Source organism: Lathyrus oleraceus, chromosome 1 (genome assembly GCF_024323335.1).
Source record: "Lathyrus oleraceus cultivar Zhongwan6 chromosome 1, CAAS_Psat_ZW6_1.0, whole genome shotgun sequence".
NCBI classification, from domain to species: domain Eukaryota; kingdom Viridiplantae; phylum Streptophyta; class Magnoliopsida; order Fabales; family Fabaceae; genus Lathyrus; species Lathyrus oleraceus.
In genome coordinates, this window is record NC_066579.1 from 161,324,512 (window position 1) to 161,343,102 (window position 18,591).

The 18,591-nt window shown below is 36.4% G+C and overlaps 1 non-coding gene across 1 annotated transcript; it reads left to right on the top strand.

The window, feature by feature from the left end:
• The first annotated feature begins 7,311 nt into the window (after window positions 1–7,311).
• On the top strand, window positions 7,312–7,418 carry LOC127116638 (small nucleolar RNA R71). The gene has a single exon (XR_007801447.1). It is a non-coding gene; the product is annotated as a small nucleolar RNA R71 (small nucleolar RNA).
• The last annotated feature ends 11,173 nt before the right edge of the window (window positions 7,419–18,591 follow it).

Here is an 18,591-nt window from a genome sequence, read left to right on the forward strand (position 1 = left end):
GTTACCGGTTAGTTGTTCTCATAATAGACCAACTTCATGTGGCCAATCAGTATCTGAGGGTGTTTCACAAATAACACCCTATCCGTGAGGGAACTGTAGCAAGTCAGCCATTTGGTTTAGATTAAACTCATATTCCTTGTTGAACATGTGGAATTTAACAGTGCCTATTGTGCTGACAGTCCAAATATGTGTAGTGTACGATAAAAAGTTAAGAAACTCTAAGGTTAAACTAACATAAGTGGGATATCTGCATGCGTAAAAACATGTTAAACTCAACCTATCAAACATCCAGTATACACTATCAAACAATCCTAGACTACATAGGCAAGAGTCATTTGCATACCTTGTCGGGATGATGTCCCGGTTCAGTAGAGCTTCGTAGTGCTTTTATTGCTTCCGATCGTCTATACCTTCACAAAAGATTACTCCACTAAAATCAACATTTCCTCCTTGAGTCATTGTTAGAGTTTGTAGATGAGGTATGGTGAAGAGAGAAATATGTAAGAGTGAGAGTGGTGAAATTGGTGATGGTAGGTGTTAGTTTAAATAATATTGAGAGTGGAAGGTGAAAAAGTGAAGAAATAATGAGGGATTTTGGGGAGTATGGAGGATTTGAAATGGTTAATGAATGAGGTAGGTTGAAAGTTAAGAGGACTAAGTGGGAAAGTAAACATATGGGTTTAAGACTGACTTTCACGTTCTGTAAGTTCGTGGCGACTGACACAGGGTGTGTGGCGAATGCCACACTTTATAATTTTGGGCTTTCTGGCTTTAGAGTTTGTGGCGGACGCCATAAGGTTTGTGGCGAACAACATGCCCTCTAGCGTGATTGGGCTTGCTCTTTTGGGCTTCTGGGATATTCTTGGCCTACATCATTGTTAGTGTTGCAAAATTTGATTTTGGAAAAGTAATAAAAATGCATAAAACATAGTGGAAAAATGTCATAACATAAAATGAATTTTTTTTTGGAAAATATCATAACATAAAATGAAATAAAAAAATGGAAATTGTGGGTTGCCTCCCACGCAACGCTATATTTAATGTCGGTAGCTCGACAAAGTTTCCTGCGCTGCTAATCTTTTAAGGTGACGGGAAACTCAGATAAATTTAAGCTAGTATAAGAGTTCACGTTATCAGCACAATGATAATGTTTAAGTCTTTGTCCATTCACAATGAATGTCTCGTTAGATTTACCTATCATCTCAACGACTCCATTTTGGAAAACCTTGACAACCTCAAAAGGTCCAGACCATCTGAAACAAAGTTTTTCTGGAAAAAGTTTTAATCGAGAGTTGAAAAGAAAAACTAATTCACCCTGTTTGAACTCTCTCCCCGTTATACACTTATCATGCCATTTTTTAATTCGGTCCTTATAGATTTGGGCATTCTCATAGGTGTCTAACCTAAATTCCTCTAATTCCTGAATCTCTAGGATTTGCTTTTCACACGCGGCAACATAGTCCATGTTTAGGATCTTAATGGCCCAATAAGCTTTATGCTCTATCTCAACTGGCAGATGACATGATTTACCACATACTAATTTAAAGGGTGTGGTTCCTATGAGAGTTTTGTAAGCTTTTCTATATGCCTATAGATCCTCGTGAAGTTTAGAAGACAAATCTTGCCTAGATGTTGCAACAATCTTCTCTAATATCTTCTTAATTTCCCTATTGGAAATTTCAACTTGACCACTCATTTGTGGGTGGTAAGGCATTTCTATTCGGTGTCGGACTCCATATTTACGAAACAATTTTTCAAAGATTTTTGAAATGAAATGAGATCCACCATCACTAATGACGAGTCTAGACACACCGGATCTATGGAAGATTATGTTCTTGAAAAGTTTAATCACGACTCATGCATCATTTGTGGGAGAAGCTATAACCTCGATCCATTTTGAGACATAGTTTACCACAACGAGTATAAATTTGTTTCTGAATAAGGATGGGAAAGGGCCCATAAAATCAATACCCCATACGTCAAAGATTTCCACTTCTAAGATGTTTTTAATGGCATCTCGTCGCATCTAGAAATGTTTCCAGTGCGTTGGCACCAGTCACATTTGAGAATTACGGTGTGGACGTCCTTCCATAAGCTAGGCCAATAGAGGCCAAATTATAGGATCTTAGTGCATGTCTTGGATGTGCTTGCGTGCCCTCCATAAGGTGCAGCGTAGCAATGGGTTATAATGTTGTCTATCTCTTTTTCAGGGACACATCAATAGAAAATACCGTCGGCGCCTCTATTGAATAGGAGGGGCTCATCCTAATAATAGTGTTTTAGGTCATGGAAAAACTTTTTCTTTTGTTGGTAAGTTAATTCAAGTGGAAGCATGCAAACCGCTAGATAGTTGACAAAGTCAGCATACCAAGGGATTTTGGATTGCGCATATGCGGCTTCCATGATTTCTTTATTTTCAGTTTCAGAGTTTCCTTTTTCGCAGGGATCATCTCTTTGAGAGCATTCAGATATGCCATTTTCTAACTGGGCAATAAGCCAGTCATATGGGAAGTCATCATTGATAGGCACTTGGTCAGCTTTTACATTATCGAGTCTAGAGAGGTGATCCGCCACAACATTCTCAATTCCTTTCTTGTATTTGATTTCTAAATCAAACTCTTGTAGCAACATAATCCATCTTAACAACCTTGGATTAGCATCCTTTTTGCTTAATAAGTACCTAATAACAACATGGTCAATATAGATAATTATTTTAGCTCCCACTAGGTAAAAGCAGAATTTATCTAATGCAAACACTACAACTAAGAGTTCTTTTTTTTGTGGTGGAATAATTCATTTGCGCCTCATCCAAGGTTTTACTCGCATAATAAATGACGTGAAGCTTCTTATCCTTACGCCGTCCCAAGATAGCATTGACGGTGAAATCACTTGCATCACACATTATTTCAAAGGGTTCATTCCAATCTAGAGGTTGTATAATGGGTGCAGAGATCAAAGTTTGTTTGAGCATTCGAAACGCTTCTAAGCATTTGTCATTGAAGATGAGTTCAACGTCTTTCATCAACATACCAGTTAAGGTAAAGTTATTTTAGAGAAATCCTTGATGCAATGTCGGTGAAAACTAGCGTGACCTAAGAAACTTTGTATTTCTCTAACAATTTTGGGAGGTTGAAGGTTTTCTATTACTTTTATCTTTGCCTTATCAACTTCAATCCCCTTGTTTAACACTATGTGTCCAAGTACGATTCCCTCTTGAACCATGGAGTGGCATTTCTCCCAGTTGAGAACAAGATTAACCTTTACACACCTTTCTAGTACCATTTCCAAGTTCCCAAGACATCCTTCAAAATTATGCTCGCAAACTGAGAAGTCATCCATAAACACTTCCATGATGTTATCTATAAAATTTGCAAAGATCGCCATCATGCATCATTGAAATGTTACATGTTGGTGTAAGCCCTAGAGGCCAATACTTTTGGTACTTGTATCGAATTATTTATTAATAATAAAAGGCTTTTTCTTTATTATGGTTGATTAATAAAGTCCCTGGAATAGATAGTCCGTTTAATGTATTAAGTGTGACTTAATCATGAGAACACATTAAACATAAGGACACTATTCTTAAAGTATCCGTAGTCGAGCTTTAGTGTGAAGTGGGATAACATTAAAGCATTAAGACTATTATGTTTGTAGACTGGTGATCACATCTCATGGATCATGGATAAAGAGTTATCAAGTCTTAAACATAGGTATGAATATTAAGAGTAATATTTATACCGGATTGACCCGCTATGAGAATACTATATAGAAAGTTATGCAAAGTGTCATAAGTTATTCTCATGATGATAATGGTGTATACCACTCTTCGACCAGAAACCACTATGGATCCTAGATGTGGAGTCGAGTGCTTTATTGCTGATCCATCGTTGTCCGTAACTGGATAACCATAAAGACAGTTGATGGGTACTCCACAAAGCATGCTGAGGGACATCAGTGTCCTAGATGGAATTTGCCCATCCTGCGTAACAGGATAAATGTCTATCGGCCCAATATTGAACTGGACAAGGATGACACGGTCTATACCTTGTGTTCAATATAGACATAAGGGTAAAAGGGTAATTATACACATAAGTATTATCACAGAAGGAATTGTCAGATCACATGACATTTTCGTGTCTTGGGTAGCAGTGATGTGTTGCTAGATACCGCTCACTGTTTATTATGTTAAATGCGTGATTTAATATAATTGCCAACGTCACGAAAACCTACAGGGTCACATACAAAGGACGGATTGATGAGAGATAGAGTAACTAAGGAATACCGTAAGGTACGGTGCCCTTAAGTGAATTATAGAACATCGTAAGGTACGGTGTACTCGAGTAGAATACGAAATATGGTTAGGTACCATGGGCTTAAGTGATTTTGGGCATATTATAAGATATGGGCCAAAATACACTTAAGTGGGCTTTTAGCTTGAAGCCCACACAAGTGGTTCTATAAATAGAACCCTTGTGCAGAAGCATTCATTGCGGTTGCATTATTTTCGTTTTCTCTCACTCTCTCTCTCACTCAAAGCCTTCATTCGTACCAGCTAGCACTAAGATTGAAGGAACCCGTTCGTGTGGACTGAGTAGAGACGTTGTCATCGTTCAACGTTCGTGATCGTTTCCGTGGATCTGCATCAAAGGTTTTGATTGTCACAAGAGATCTGCACCAAAGGTTTCAATCGTCACACGAGGTAAATATTCTATCACTGATCATGACCATTCGTAAGGATCTCTAAGGAGAAATTTTTTAATTTCCGCTGCGTTTTGGATCGCAATTCTCCTTCATTACAGTAGCGTTACATAACCCGAACGATGTTCGTCGATAGGCGAATGTGCCATAGGGACATGTGAAAGTGGTATTCTTTTAGTCATCAGGGTGAATTGGGATTTGGAAAAATCCTGAGTAGCCATCCAAATAATAGAAATGAGAATGTCTAGCCAATCGTTTAAGCATCTAGTCGATGAAGGGTAAAGGGAAATGATCTTTTCGGGTGACTTTGTTCAATTTTCTATAATCTATGCACATTCACCACTCTGTCTCAACACACTTTGCTACAACTTTGCCTTTGTCATTCTTGACTATTGTAACACCTCCCTTTTTAGGTACGACGTGTACTGGGTTGACCCATTTACTGTCGAATATTAAGTATATAATACTTGCCTCTAGTAGATTTAGTACTTCCCTCTTAACTACATCGTTAATAATATGGTTTATTCTCTTCTGGTCTTCTCTTGAGGTTTTTGAGTCTCCCTCTAGCATAATTCGATGCGTGCACATAGAAGGACTGATCCCTTTGAGATCATAGATGTTATATCCTAGGGCTGTATGGTATTTCCTTAAAACATCCAATAACTGCTCAGTTTCTTTTTGACCTAAGTCTGCGTTGACTATTACTGGGTGTTCAAGCTCTTTATCTAGGAATTCATACCTTAGGTTTTTGGGAAGCGTCTTAAGTTCTATAGAAGGTTTCTTTGGGAAAGGCATAGGATTGGGAGTTAGTGCAAGGCATTCTCTCAAATTGTCATCCACATATGGTCTACGCCATTCATCATGTTCTAATATAGGAGGTGCTGGAATTTTTAGGACTTCAGTACCCTTAGGTGGTTCCATCTTTATTTCTTTTATACATTCGTCGATGATGTCTATGAAACAACTGGTTTCATCTATAGCAGGTGCCTTTGGAAAATGTGAAAGAATGAATTCAATTTTCTCCTCACCAACCTTGAAGGTTAGTTTTCCTCGTTTCACATCAATAATGGCACCAATAGTGGCCAAAAAGGGTCTTCCTAATATGATTGGAATATTAGAATATTCCTTTATGTCCATTATTATGAAATCGGTGGGAATGTAAAATTGACCAATTCGTATAGGAATGTTTTCTAGCATACTCACAGGGAATTTAACAGAGCGGTCAACTAGTTGGAGAGACATTCTAGTGGGTCTTAGTTCGCCTAATTTGAGTTTTTCACAGATCAAAAGGGGCATTAAACTGACACTATCTCCTAAGTCACAAAGGGATTTGTCTATGACAAATTTTCCGATTACACAAGGTATGGAAAAACTACTTGGATCTTTTAACTTAGGGGGCATGCTATTTTGAATGAGGGTGCTACACTCTGTAGTAAGCGTCACTATCTCATATTGGATATGATCTCTTTAAGAAATTTGGCATAGGAAAGCATTTGTGTAATAGCTTTTTTAAAGGGTATCATAATATTGAGTTGTTTCAGAAGCTCTACAAATTTCTTAAACTGACCTTCAGTTTTGGATTTAGCCAGTCTTTGAGGATAAGGAATGGGTGGCTTATATGGTGGTAGAGGCACATATGGTTTCTCTTTCTCGACTGCCTTTTTGGTTTTATTATCCTACCCATTGTCATTTGGTTCATTATTTGTTACCTTTTCGGTTTCTTTTTCATTTCGTTGAGACATGGGCGAATTTTGAATTTTTGGATCCACTGGCCATCTAATTCTGTCTCACTTTGCAGTGTGATGACATTAGCATGACCTTTTTGGGTTAGGTTGTAGTTGGCCAGGAAATATTCCAGCTGGGGCTGCTGTGGCTACTTATTGTTGGGCTACTTGAGAAATTTGGGTTTCTAACATTTTATTATGAGTAGCCATAAAGTTAACCTTACTTGCTAATTATTTAATCAGCTCATTCGTGTGAACGTTCTGGTTAGTGAACTCTTTGTTTTGTTGGCTTTGGTTTGAAATTAAGTTCTCCATAATTAGTTCAAGGTTTGACTTCTTAGATGCTTAAGGAGTAGCGAGGGCTCCTTTTTGATAACCTGGGGGAACAACAGGTGTTAGGTTTAGAGCAAACAACGCATTGTTGTTCTTATATGAGAAGTTTGGATGGTTTCTCCAGCTAGGGTTATAAGTATTGGAGTATGGGTTACCTTGAGCATAATTTACTTGGTCGGACGGAATGCCAACCAATAGATGGAATTCGGGAGTTTTATGTCTAGGGGTTCCACATAACTCACAATTAGAAGTTGCAACAACTACTGTAGCTATTGGAGTTATGGTCAAACTCTCGATCTTCTTAGTGAGGGCGTCCACTTTAGCATTGACATGGTCTATGCCATTTACTTCATACATTGTGCCCTTCATTAGTGGTTTCTCTGCAGAAATTTGCTCACCTCCCCATTGATAGTGGTTTTACGCCATATTTTCTATGAGTTGATAGACATTTTCGTAAGGTTTATCCATTAGAGCGCTGCCAGCTACATCGTTTAAGGTTAGTTTGGTGTTGTACAAGAGACCATTGTAGAAAGTATGGATAATCAGCCATATCTCAAGTCCATGATGTGGGAAGAGCCTCAACGTATCCTTGTATCTCTCCCAAGCTTCAAAAATAGATCTGTTGTCTTTTTGCCTAAATCCGTTGATTTAGCTTTTTAGCATAGCCGTCTTGCTTGGTATGAAGTATCGTGCCAAGAAATTTCTCTTCAATTTGTTCCATATAGTTATGGAATTAGATGGTAGAGATTGGAGCCAAGATCTGGCTCTATCTCTCAAAGAAAAGGGAAAGAAACGTAATCTTATGTCCACGCTGGCCTAGTCATGGCGGGCGTTATGGTGGGTGCCATGTAGGTGGCCACATGTGTATTTTTTCCATTTTTCTCCATTTTTTGCCATTTTCGTTTGGTTTCTTCATAAATCGACTTTTACTCGTAAAGTACCTGAAACAAGCATAAACTACCAACATAATATTACAAAATGAAACAAAATAATAATAAAACATGTGAAAATCGAGTCAAAATAAACTATGTGACTCGGTGTTATCACAACACCTGAAAAGCAACAACAATATGGGGTGAGATGATAATATCAGTGAGTTACCCTATCTTATGGATCCTTTAAGCTCTACAGGGTTTTCTAATTGATTACTAACTCAAGTCTTCATCTTGGTACTCGTGTATCACTCACACAACATAACCAAGACTTAAGTGTCTACGGGATATTTACAATGTATGGAAACATGTCACCCGAGTTCTCATTACTCAGTCGATCACTAATCGGAAGCCACAAAACCTTAATCCCCAAATGGATGTACGTCTAGGCCAGGATAGATTCATGCATGCCCGTATGATTCGAATTTCGTGGTGGATATCGGGCCCTCTATGAGACTCAAACTCAGTTCGAGCGACTGTCACTTGTATGAGACTCAAACCCACTTAGAGTATCTTTCACCGTACATGACTCTAAACCACTTAGGCATCCAACTTTCCCCCATATCCGCCATGGTTAGGACTCAAACCTAATTGAGGCAAGAGTCATTAGTGCAACATCCCCATTTATCGCTTTACATGAGCCTCTGAAATGGTATGTGCACATCACTATCAAAATATGTGATTAGGGTTCAAAATAATAATAGGACCTTCAAAGCAAGGCTCCTAACCAAATAAGACTTTTGTAACAAAGGTTCCTCACCAAAATTTCAATCAATCCTCATGGTATCCATCTAATACTAGGTGATACATTCACTAATTCTCATGTTACATATAAATTCTCAGATAATCATATCCACTCATACACATGTTCCATACAAAGCTTATTGGTTCATAATCAGGCAAATACTTGTCCATGATATACACCGAGGTACCATTGCGTCCAAGCATCACCACATGATTTCATTCCCATAACGTAGATTATCTTTCTAAGTCATTCGCCTAGTTATGCTTCTAGGTTTCCTCACCCATCTTCATAAGATTTTAATCATGTTATTACACAAACCACACAATAACAATTCACAATATAAATCATGCATCATGATATAATTCATAGCCTACATAAGGCACACATGGTAATATAACACACTACAAAACCCTCGGCAAGGTTATCACACAACCCACCTCATACTAACTTATTCCACTTCCTAGTCTCATAACAATATTTGTCTGATCATCCTATGGTGGGGGTTCACCAGACTTAAAGCGAATAATTCATTGGGATAAGTCATAGAGACATATCTTTTATATCATAGTTCTCTATGTTAGCTTCCTAACACTTTCGACCATGTCCAAAACAGATTTAAGAAACTCAATTACCAATTGATTTAACCTAATCAGGATTCTAGGTTAAAATCCACTTGACCTCATGTAATTTGACCGATTAATATTAACATAATGCATACATATCATGGTGCAAGTTATGGGACTCCTAATATGCATTAGAACCACTAAACAAAGGGATCTTTTTTGCATAAAATAGGGGTGACAACCGATTGTCACACAGGTGCAATCGATTGCACTAAGGCTCACAAACATTCTGCTAAGCAAAAAATAACATTTTGGGGCATGACAATCGATTGTCACAGGGGTAAAGTTGATTGTCACTGCAACTTTTCTAAAAAATATCCTCCCTAAACATATCTTCTTCCATCCTTAACCATTCTAAACCATTCCCATTCATATACTAACACCAAAATAATGAATTATAAGGTATAATTCAAGAACAACACACATACAATCAAAGGAGACAACAACAACAACAATAACAATAACAACAATAACAACATAAAACAACATCATCAAGAATCAATCAACAACAAAACATAAAATAAAGAACAATAATAATTTATCATGGAATCACACAAACCCTAACTCCCAAGTCATGAAATCTCCCCCCCCCCCCTAAAGCTAATTTTATCTATGGAACTCACATCTAGAGATGAAGATGGTGAAGTTTGGTTAAGAAGATGAGATGAAATCATGTTTTTGATGATGATGATGATAATGTCTTCCATGGACTTCTTCTTTTTCTTCCCTTCTTTTCCTTTTTACCATTTTCTTCTCTTCTTTCTTTCTTTCATCTCTTTTCTTCTTTCTGATATTTCTCTTCCTCTCTTATCTACTTTACTTTTCTTCCTTTTTCTTTTCTTTTATTCCTTTCCACTTCTTTTTCTTATCCACATAAACATATCTACTATATAATATTAAGTTATGATACAAAATATCTCAATTGATGTTTTGTCTTCTAGTACCAATTGACCAATTATTAATGTTACTAAAATATCCCCTCTTGCACTTATTAAAAATGGTCGGTCTCCTTTAATAATAATTGATCTCTTCTGAGTTTTTTGGTTACTCTGTTTGTCCCAACTGACAACAATTAGAGCATATAAGAGCTCAATTATTCCAACTGACAAGAGATAAAGTATATAGGAACTCAGTTGGTCTCAACTGACAACTAATTGAGTATTTAAGGGAATGTGGAATATTACACTCTCCCTCCTTAAATTGAAATTTGCCCCCGAATTTCCTCCACTCAACAAAATAAACACTTATTACATCACCATCCCAGGTTAACACTTGACTTTGCGTCATTTCAATCCTCTGACAAACTCAATCTTCCAACTTGTCTTCACTGGAAAATTTCCTTATTTCACAAACTCTCGAAACTTCCTAACCTTAACCATATTCTCATTCCAATATTTGACTAACTTCTAACCTTACTCTTACTTAATTCATATGAACTACCACTTTGAATCACCTGATGATAACTCCCTCCAAAAATGACTACTTCATTTCCTTGATTTTGATAGTCAATACTTATTAAATCTCCATGAGATAACTTATTGATTCATTGACTACACACAATAATGATGATTGTTCTCTTATAAATTCTTCAGTAATTGCGACAACTTTATAATCCATCTATTGATACTATAAACTACGAGTATTTACACCTGATGCTTCACTTCTCTCGTGCTACTCCAATAAGATAACACACTTGGCATGAAATTATATTACTTCCATTCCTACGATTAGTTACCTCTCTAATCCTCCACAAGACTTCATAATTCTCTCCTATCCAAAACTTTTTACTATGCAATTTCCAATCAAACACATGGAACACTTGGGATCCACAGATACTACTGACTAGCTTATAGAACTTAATGGAAAATCCATACTCCCCCCTGAGTATCTGCTCCAAAAAATCATACAAGAACCTTACCAATCATTCCCAGAAAGAATAACCTTCTTACCGACACAAAGATGGATAGATATAACAACCAACAGGGAATTCATGCCATCGATGAGACAACGCTCTCACGGAACTTAAACCAATCTAGGATGCAATTGTGAGTTTCCATAGAGTCACACAATACAGTCACACATCTGGAGTTACTAATGTACTTACTATCCAAAATCATTCATGTCAATCGTCCTACTTCATCTCACGGAAATCCTTAGCTTGTGCTTTTACTCATATACAGTCCGAGTTACATGCTTAACTTCAGGAATATCTCATTCCCACTCTTGCCTAAAAGGATGAATTACCAGTCCTTTCAATAGGATAGAGAATCATTGTACACATTTATTACCACCCTCACGGGGTCTATATTTGAGGCTATAAATCAGAGAGAATTATCCAGTGTCATACCCCGACTAATCACTTAGACCTTACTAACACAGATGCAAGATAATGAATCGATTTGTTCAAGATCACCACTATGGTAAGTATCTTACAACTTCATTCCTTATGGTTATCATTAGTCATAATAGTGATACACCCAAGACTTACTCACATGGAGTATGGTTAACTAGGTTGGTTCCCTAAACATCTGACTTCTTCTACATTTCTACAGATGATTAGTTATGCAATACATTTCAAAAATTCTAATTTCAAAACTATCAATTTGTCTTGTAGTAACTTTCAACTCCGTTCTCAACTTGCACATCCATAACGATACACCAATGGCATTTAGGATACACTCAATTCCAACAAGGTCGTGATCAACCAATCCAAACACTACTCAAGAATATGAATGACAAACTAGCTTTCAATACGCCACTCTTACTCTTGCAAACCATATAATATGCATTCAAGGTGAACCTTGACATTACCACATACTTATTGACTTTGATTCTCTTCCAAACTAATATCCATTGAACACTTCACCATACATAAGCCAATTATCTAAACAACTTGTAACCGATAACTCTTATCAACTACTGCAAGACCACCCGATATAGTTCATTCTAAGATTCACACTTATTCCCGTACTCAATCTTAGTTTGTCTTCCATTGCTTACCACAGACTCAAACTTCTCAAGACACAATACTCACTGCTCAAACTAAAGAGTGTGATACTCCACATCCATCTCAAAATAAGGAATCAATTACATACACTTGTGACCATGATTCTACTATCACATACTTCTCTTAATACCAAGGTTTAAATTTCTCCATTTCACCTCATACTCTAGAATTCTTCATATGTGAACAACCATCAACTATACACTCCTGTTTTGGCTTCAATGAAACCATATGATCTCATTATGCCTTTATCTGAAATGCATTCCGTTACAATAGTCATATTACAAGGTTTACACTGCTCCCAAACTCTATGTCTGCTTCTCTTCTATGGTAAGTCCCTTAACTTCAATAGTACAACCCTTATACTAGAATTTCCTTGAATCTAAATTACTTTCCCTTTCTTTCAACACAAACCTCCTTCAACCAATCCCACTAGAACTTTTGTTGACCTATAATGCTTGTTCTCTCTTTGACATAAATCCATTTTAACTGATCCTTCGACATTCCAACACTTCTATAACATCTCCTACTAACATTAAATCTAAGACGAACCATTTTGAAATCGATCTCCCTTCTAAGACTGGGTATACTTGATGTTGTGCCGTGAAAAATACTTAAGCGCATCGCACACTCGAAGATACAATAGAGTCGCCATCGAACTTTATTTATTCCCAAAGGAAAGGGAAAGCATCAATAAAACCTAGGGGAAAAGAAATGGGTAAGGAAGTTGGTTATGCAAGGGGAAGGTATTAGAACCCCTCACATATGTTATACATAATTGGAACCATTTTGATTGTTCTTTTCTCGAATGGGTATTATCTAAAGGTTACTCACGAAAGAGGAAAAAGGTTTATAATTAGTGTTCTCACAAAGGATTCAAACCCTCTTTCCGACATATTCTCATTGAGAATGAGGAAATCAGATCTTCGTAGTTCATGGAAATAAGGGTAGGAGATGAATTTTTTTTATTTAAGGTGCGGTGAAAGTATCGTTTGAACCAATGGTTGTGTGGTTAGACCTATATGGTAGGTGTGTCTGAACCAAAGAATATATGGCATTAACCAATAAATGGTATGGCCAAGTGAAAAAAAAGAGGGTGTTTGCCTAAGCACGAGAGGAATGACAAGGAAAACAAGAAAGAGAAATAACTTGCCTAAGCACGAGAGGACTAACAAGGAAAACATGAAAGAGAGAAAGGGTTCGCCTAAGCACGAGAGGACTGATAAGGCAAACATGAATAGGAAATAGTTTACCTAAGCATGAGAGGTATGAAAAGGCAAACAAGAAAGAGAGAAAGGGTTCTCCTAAGCACGTTAGGACTAACAAGGCGAACATGAATGAGAAATGGTTTGTCTAAGAACGAGAGGACTGAAAAGGCAAACAAGCAAGATAGAAAGGATTCGCCTAAGCACGAGAGGACTAACAAGGCGATCATGAATGAAAAATGGTTTGCCTAATCACGAGAGGACTAACAAGGCAAACAAGCAAGAGAGAAAGGGCTCTCCTAAGCACGATAGGGTTGACAAGGCGAACATGAATGATAAATGGTTTTTTTAACCACGATAGGATTGAAAAGGCAAACAAGAATGAAAAGGGTTCTTGGTTCCGAGATGTATGTTTAACCATGAGGTGATTAACCCAAAGAATGTATGAATATCAAAGAGAGTATTATGTTTGATCAAAAGGTATAAGTGTTGTTGATGTAGCAATGATGTTACAATGTTGAAGTGTTGAAGTGTTTCCTGTGGGGAAGTAGACTTTAACAATCATTTGATTTGAATTTGCACTAAAGTCTATGAATGGAGGCGAATACTCTGAATAACTAGGGACTACGCCTCGTACGCAGAGGTACTCTAGACAGGGATAAGAAAAATTCCCTCTCATCCTTCTTCGTTGCTTAAGGCTTGTGGCGTGTAATTCTCATCATGATTGACAAGCGTTGAAGAAAATTCTTTTTGTTGTGATTTTGTATAGTGCTCCAGTCCTAATGCCCATAGTCTTCAAGGTCTTGAATGTGAAATCATGACTTAACTTGAGTGTGAGCTTGCATTTGAGTTGAGTTGAAGTCCTGAACTTGAGGTGAGGTTCTAAGGTGTCCACTATGATGTAAGGCTAGAAGACCAATCCTATCAAGTGACCAAGAGGCACTTGACTAGACAATGGGATTATACATGATGTGAAAGGATTAGTTGATCAAAGAAGACTTCGATCAACTTAATCAATCAGGGGTAAGGTCAAGTTAATGAAGCACTTGGATTTTTACGGATTAAATTCATGAAGAAGTTTCAATATTCACAAGCATATTAATTCTAAAATCTAATCTAAAACTAAAATAAATATATGTGTTTGTTATACTGAAGATCAGTGCATAGCCTACCTTCGAGGCGGAGGCTGCCCCGGTGGTTGTTATACTGAAGAATACGGAATCAGAGAGAAATCCATAGAAATCTTCCAAGAGCTAATTGTTTCCCTTACTCCTCTTCTGCTACCTTCATCTTATTCTTCCTGAATCGTATAGTCGGATAATGCGATGCATGTTTTGTTGTTGCTTGTTCTTAGTGGTTGTTGCTCCTATGCGTGTGATGTTGGATACAGAGGTTGCAGAGAAATGAGATAGGATTAGGAGTAGTGAGATTGCAGAGAGAGGGAGATCGAAATTCTCAGAGTGAAAGTGTGAGGATTGAATGGTATGTTTGAGAGAGAACTCTAAGCTAATGATTGGTTTTTATGAATTGTGATTGAGCTTAATGATTGATGATGATTGATTTATATAGAGCACTAGATTTAACTCTGTTAATTCTCAATTAGATCTCTTAGGGCAAGTTAGCTGTAAGTTAGTATTCTGTTAATTTTCTTGTTAGAGTTAGTTAGATTCAGTTAGGGTTAGTAGTGTAACTAGCCTAGAGTTAGTTAGTTAGGACAGGTTAGTGTAAATTTTGTTAGTTGTAGTAAAGCTTAAATGTCAGATTTCTGTTAGTTTAGAATTTGAATTATTTAGGGTTAGGATGGGAAGTGAGGTAGTGAAAAAACAGTTAATGAAGTTGTTATGTTCTATAGTTATAGTTAAAATTAGTTTGGATTTGGTCAGTGAAGAGATTAAGAAGTTATGAAGGATAGTTAGAATGTGTTAAATCAATTTTAATCAAGGTTAATTGTAATTAAAACAAGTTTGGATCAATTAGGATGAATTGTGACAGTTAGTGAAATGGTAGCTAGTGGGAAACAATTAACTTTGTTAGATGAAAACAATTAGAGTCAGTTGAGTTTTTTGTGTAGTTAGAATGAAGTTAGTTGCAAAGTTAGTTATTGTTATTATTTATGCAGTGTATTCTGTTAAGCTATTAGTGTAAGTGTGGAACTAAAGTTGGTTATGAATGAGGTGCTGAATGAAGTTAGTTACGTAATGCTGCAAATAAATCAGTTAGTCATGAGTTAAATTGGTTTTGATTAAGAAACAATCAGTAGGTTAGTGAAAAGTAGTTAGTTGGTGTATGAATTAATTAGTGTTAACTTTTGTTAATCTCAATTAGGTTAGTTATGTGCAAATTCTATTATGTTGTTGTGATTCAATTAGTGCCAAGTGATATTAGTTCAATTAGCTATAACAGTTAGTTAACATGTTAATGCTACTATGAATTGGTTCTTTATTGTAATGTGTTAACTGTTAGATGCAAATGGAGTGGTATTGTGAATGGTTTAGTTAGTGTTGAATCAAAATCAGTAAGGTATGCTATGCTGAATGAAATTAGTTGCAAATCTGCTAGTAGTTATTGAAAATTCCTAATATGTTATGCAAATCAACTAAAATTGTTATGCCGAACTGAGATGTTGAGCCATTGTGTTACTTTGCTCACCTACATTCAAAATTGTTGGAATTCTAAATTAGGATAACTAGTTTGAATTGACTGTGGAACTGTTATTTAAAGAAAAACTCAAATCAATTACTGGAATTAGAGATAATAACATGCTCATGAATGAAATGTAAGTAGTGAACTGTTAATTATTGGTGTTATGAACTGCTTAAAGCCCTTTGTTAATGTTAATGTTGAATTTGTATTTATTGGAATTGATATGTTATATAGAAATTGTTAAACGGAACCTGCAGGCTGAGTTGTTAGACTGTCACTGCTAAGTTGTATTGACATCATCAATTAAATTGGTATGGGCTAAAATGGGATGGGCTATTAACATGTTATTTTTATGTTAGTAGGTTCTGAAATTGAATTGGCTTTATGTGAATGAATTGTTATGTTTGAATCATGATTTGTTTGATTGTGTATGTGTTGCGTAAATGGATTGTATGCACTCTTGATTCATGAACCTTATCTTGATATCACGCCTTGAGTTTTAGTTAGATGTGTCCATGAATCCTAATTGTGCATTATGGTATCATTGCAGAGCTGGTGTAGTCATGGATCATGGTTTGGGATAACATGTTCAATGTGGAGGAGTCTTGGACAACATCAACAATTATGAAGAAAATGGAGGCTACCAAGACGGGATGACTTGTAATTGGAGAAAAAGAAAGTGGGGACCATGGTTTAGGAATAGGACTAGGTAGTTGACTTTGGTCAACTATTTGACCAAAAAATCAACAGTCGGCCAAAATTCAACCCTAGGTCAAAAGCACATTTATTTTTGTGTAATCTTGATTTTGGACCATTTGTAATGGAATGTTAATGTTTCTGTAATGAAATGGCACTTTTTGGAATGAATGAAAATGTAACTTCTGTTATAATAAAGAAATATTTTCCCTCCAAAAACTTAAATTTGAATGTTTAAAATGTGTTTGAAATTGAACCTTGAACTCTTTTGAATGATTTCTAGTGATTGTATCCAAATTGTAGCAAGAATTATAGTAATAATCATGCATAATAGGTCAACAAAAGTCAACCTTGACCAAATTCCAACCCAAGGAAAGTCTTCCAAGTTCATAACCATGATGCAATCCACATAAACAAAGAACTCAAACTAAGATTTAGGGTTCAATAGATGAACAAACAGGTCAATGTAAAACAAATTCAAAAGGTTTGATCCCATGTTTTCCATGGAAGAAAATCATAGACCACGAGACTTGCCAAACCAATTGGCAAGAATCCAATCTTTGTGTCATAAATAGAAAGAACTTTGAATCAATGATGTGCATGCTATTGTGAATGAATATCTTTGTCTGGTGCATACACGTTCCACTTGGAATATGCAGTCATATCCTCGAGCCTAATCTTACACTTCACCTCTGCATTAGACCTTTACAAAGATGCTGAACTTCCTTATCTCTTGAACCCTCAACCACTTGGAAGGTACCATTATGAACATATTATCTGAAGCACTCTTGCCCTTCGAAGATGCTCTAGTGACCTTAGAAGTTGAAACACCGATATACTATCCCACTTACAAACCTTATGTCATACATGCAACAAAACCTTACTTCCTCTTTCACTGTACGGAATTACTTACAAAGCTTATTCCATACAAGTGGCTCAATTTTGTTTTACTAACAGATTCACATATTCCTCAAAACTCCGGTAAATTCATGTGATTGAAATCCTTAACTTCCAGACTCCTTTAGCACTACAGGGTTGCTTGAACCATACACCACCCTTCAATTCCACATTACCATAATCACAATTCCTACTAAGACTCCAACTTAGCTAACTGGTACTCCTTACTTCCTAACTCCTGACTTAAATTCACCCTCAAAGCACAAGCTCTACACAACCTTCAGAGTCCTCGTGGTCGCTTAATCATGATCCTACCTACCACACACATAGAATTAGGTTAATCAGGCTCAATACTACACACAGTGATATTAAGAATCATGTTGGATAAACACACATATGAGGAAGGAATATATTTACTTATGATGTTTCAAGGCTAAGTCGAGAATCTACCTGATCTGATACCAACTCTAACAACCCGTATAATATATATCTAGAATAATATCATACAAGTGTTAATTTTTGATACTGATACAACATAAGAGCCTAATGACATCATTATATACACATGACCAAACTAAAAATATAACTCGGTTCACACATACCCGTATGATTCGACTTTCGCGGTGGATATCAGACCCTCTATGGGAATCGAACCCAATTTGAGCGACAATCACTCGTATGAGATGTTGGTGTAAGCCCAAGAGGCCAATACTTTTGGTACTTGTATCGAATTATTTATTAATAATAAAAGGCTTTTTCTTTATTATGTTTGTTTAATAAAGTCCCTAGAATAGCTAGTCCGTTTAATGTATCAAGTATGACTTGATCATGAGATCACATTAAACATAAGGACACTATTCTTAAAGTATCCGTAGTCGAGCTTTATTGTGAAGTGGGATAACATTAAAGCATTAATACTATTATGTTTGTAGATTGATGATCACATCTCATGGATCATGGATAAAGAGTTATCAAGTCTTAAACATAGGTATGAATATTAAGAGTAATATTTATACTGGATTGACCCGCTATGAGAATACTATATAGAATGTTATGCAAAGTGTCATAAGTTATTCTCATGGTGATAATGG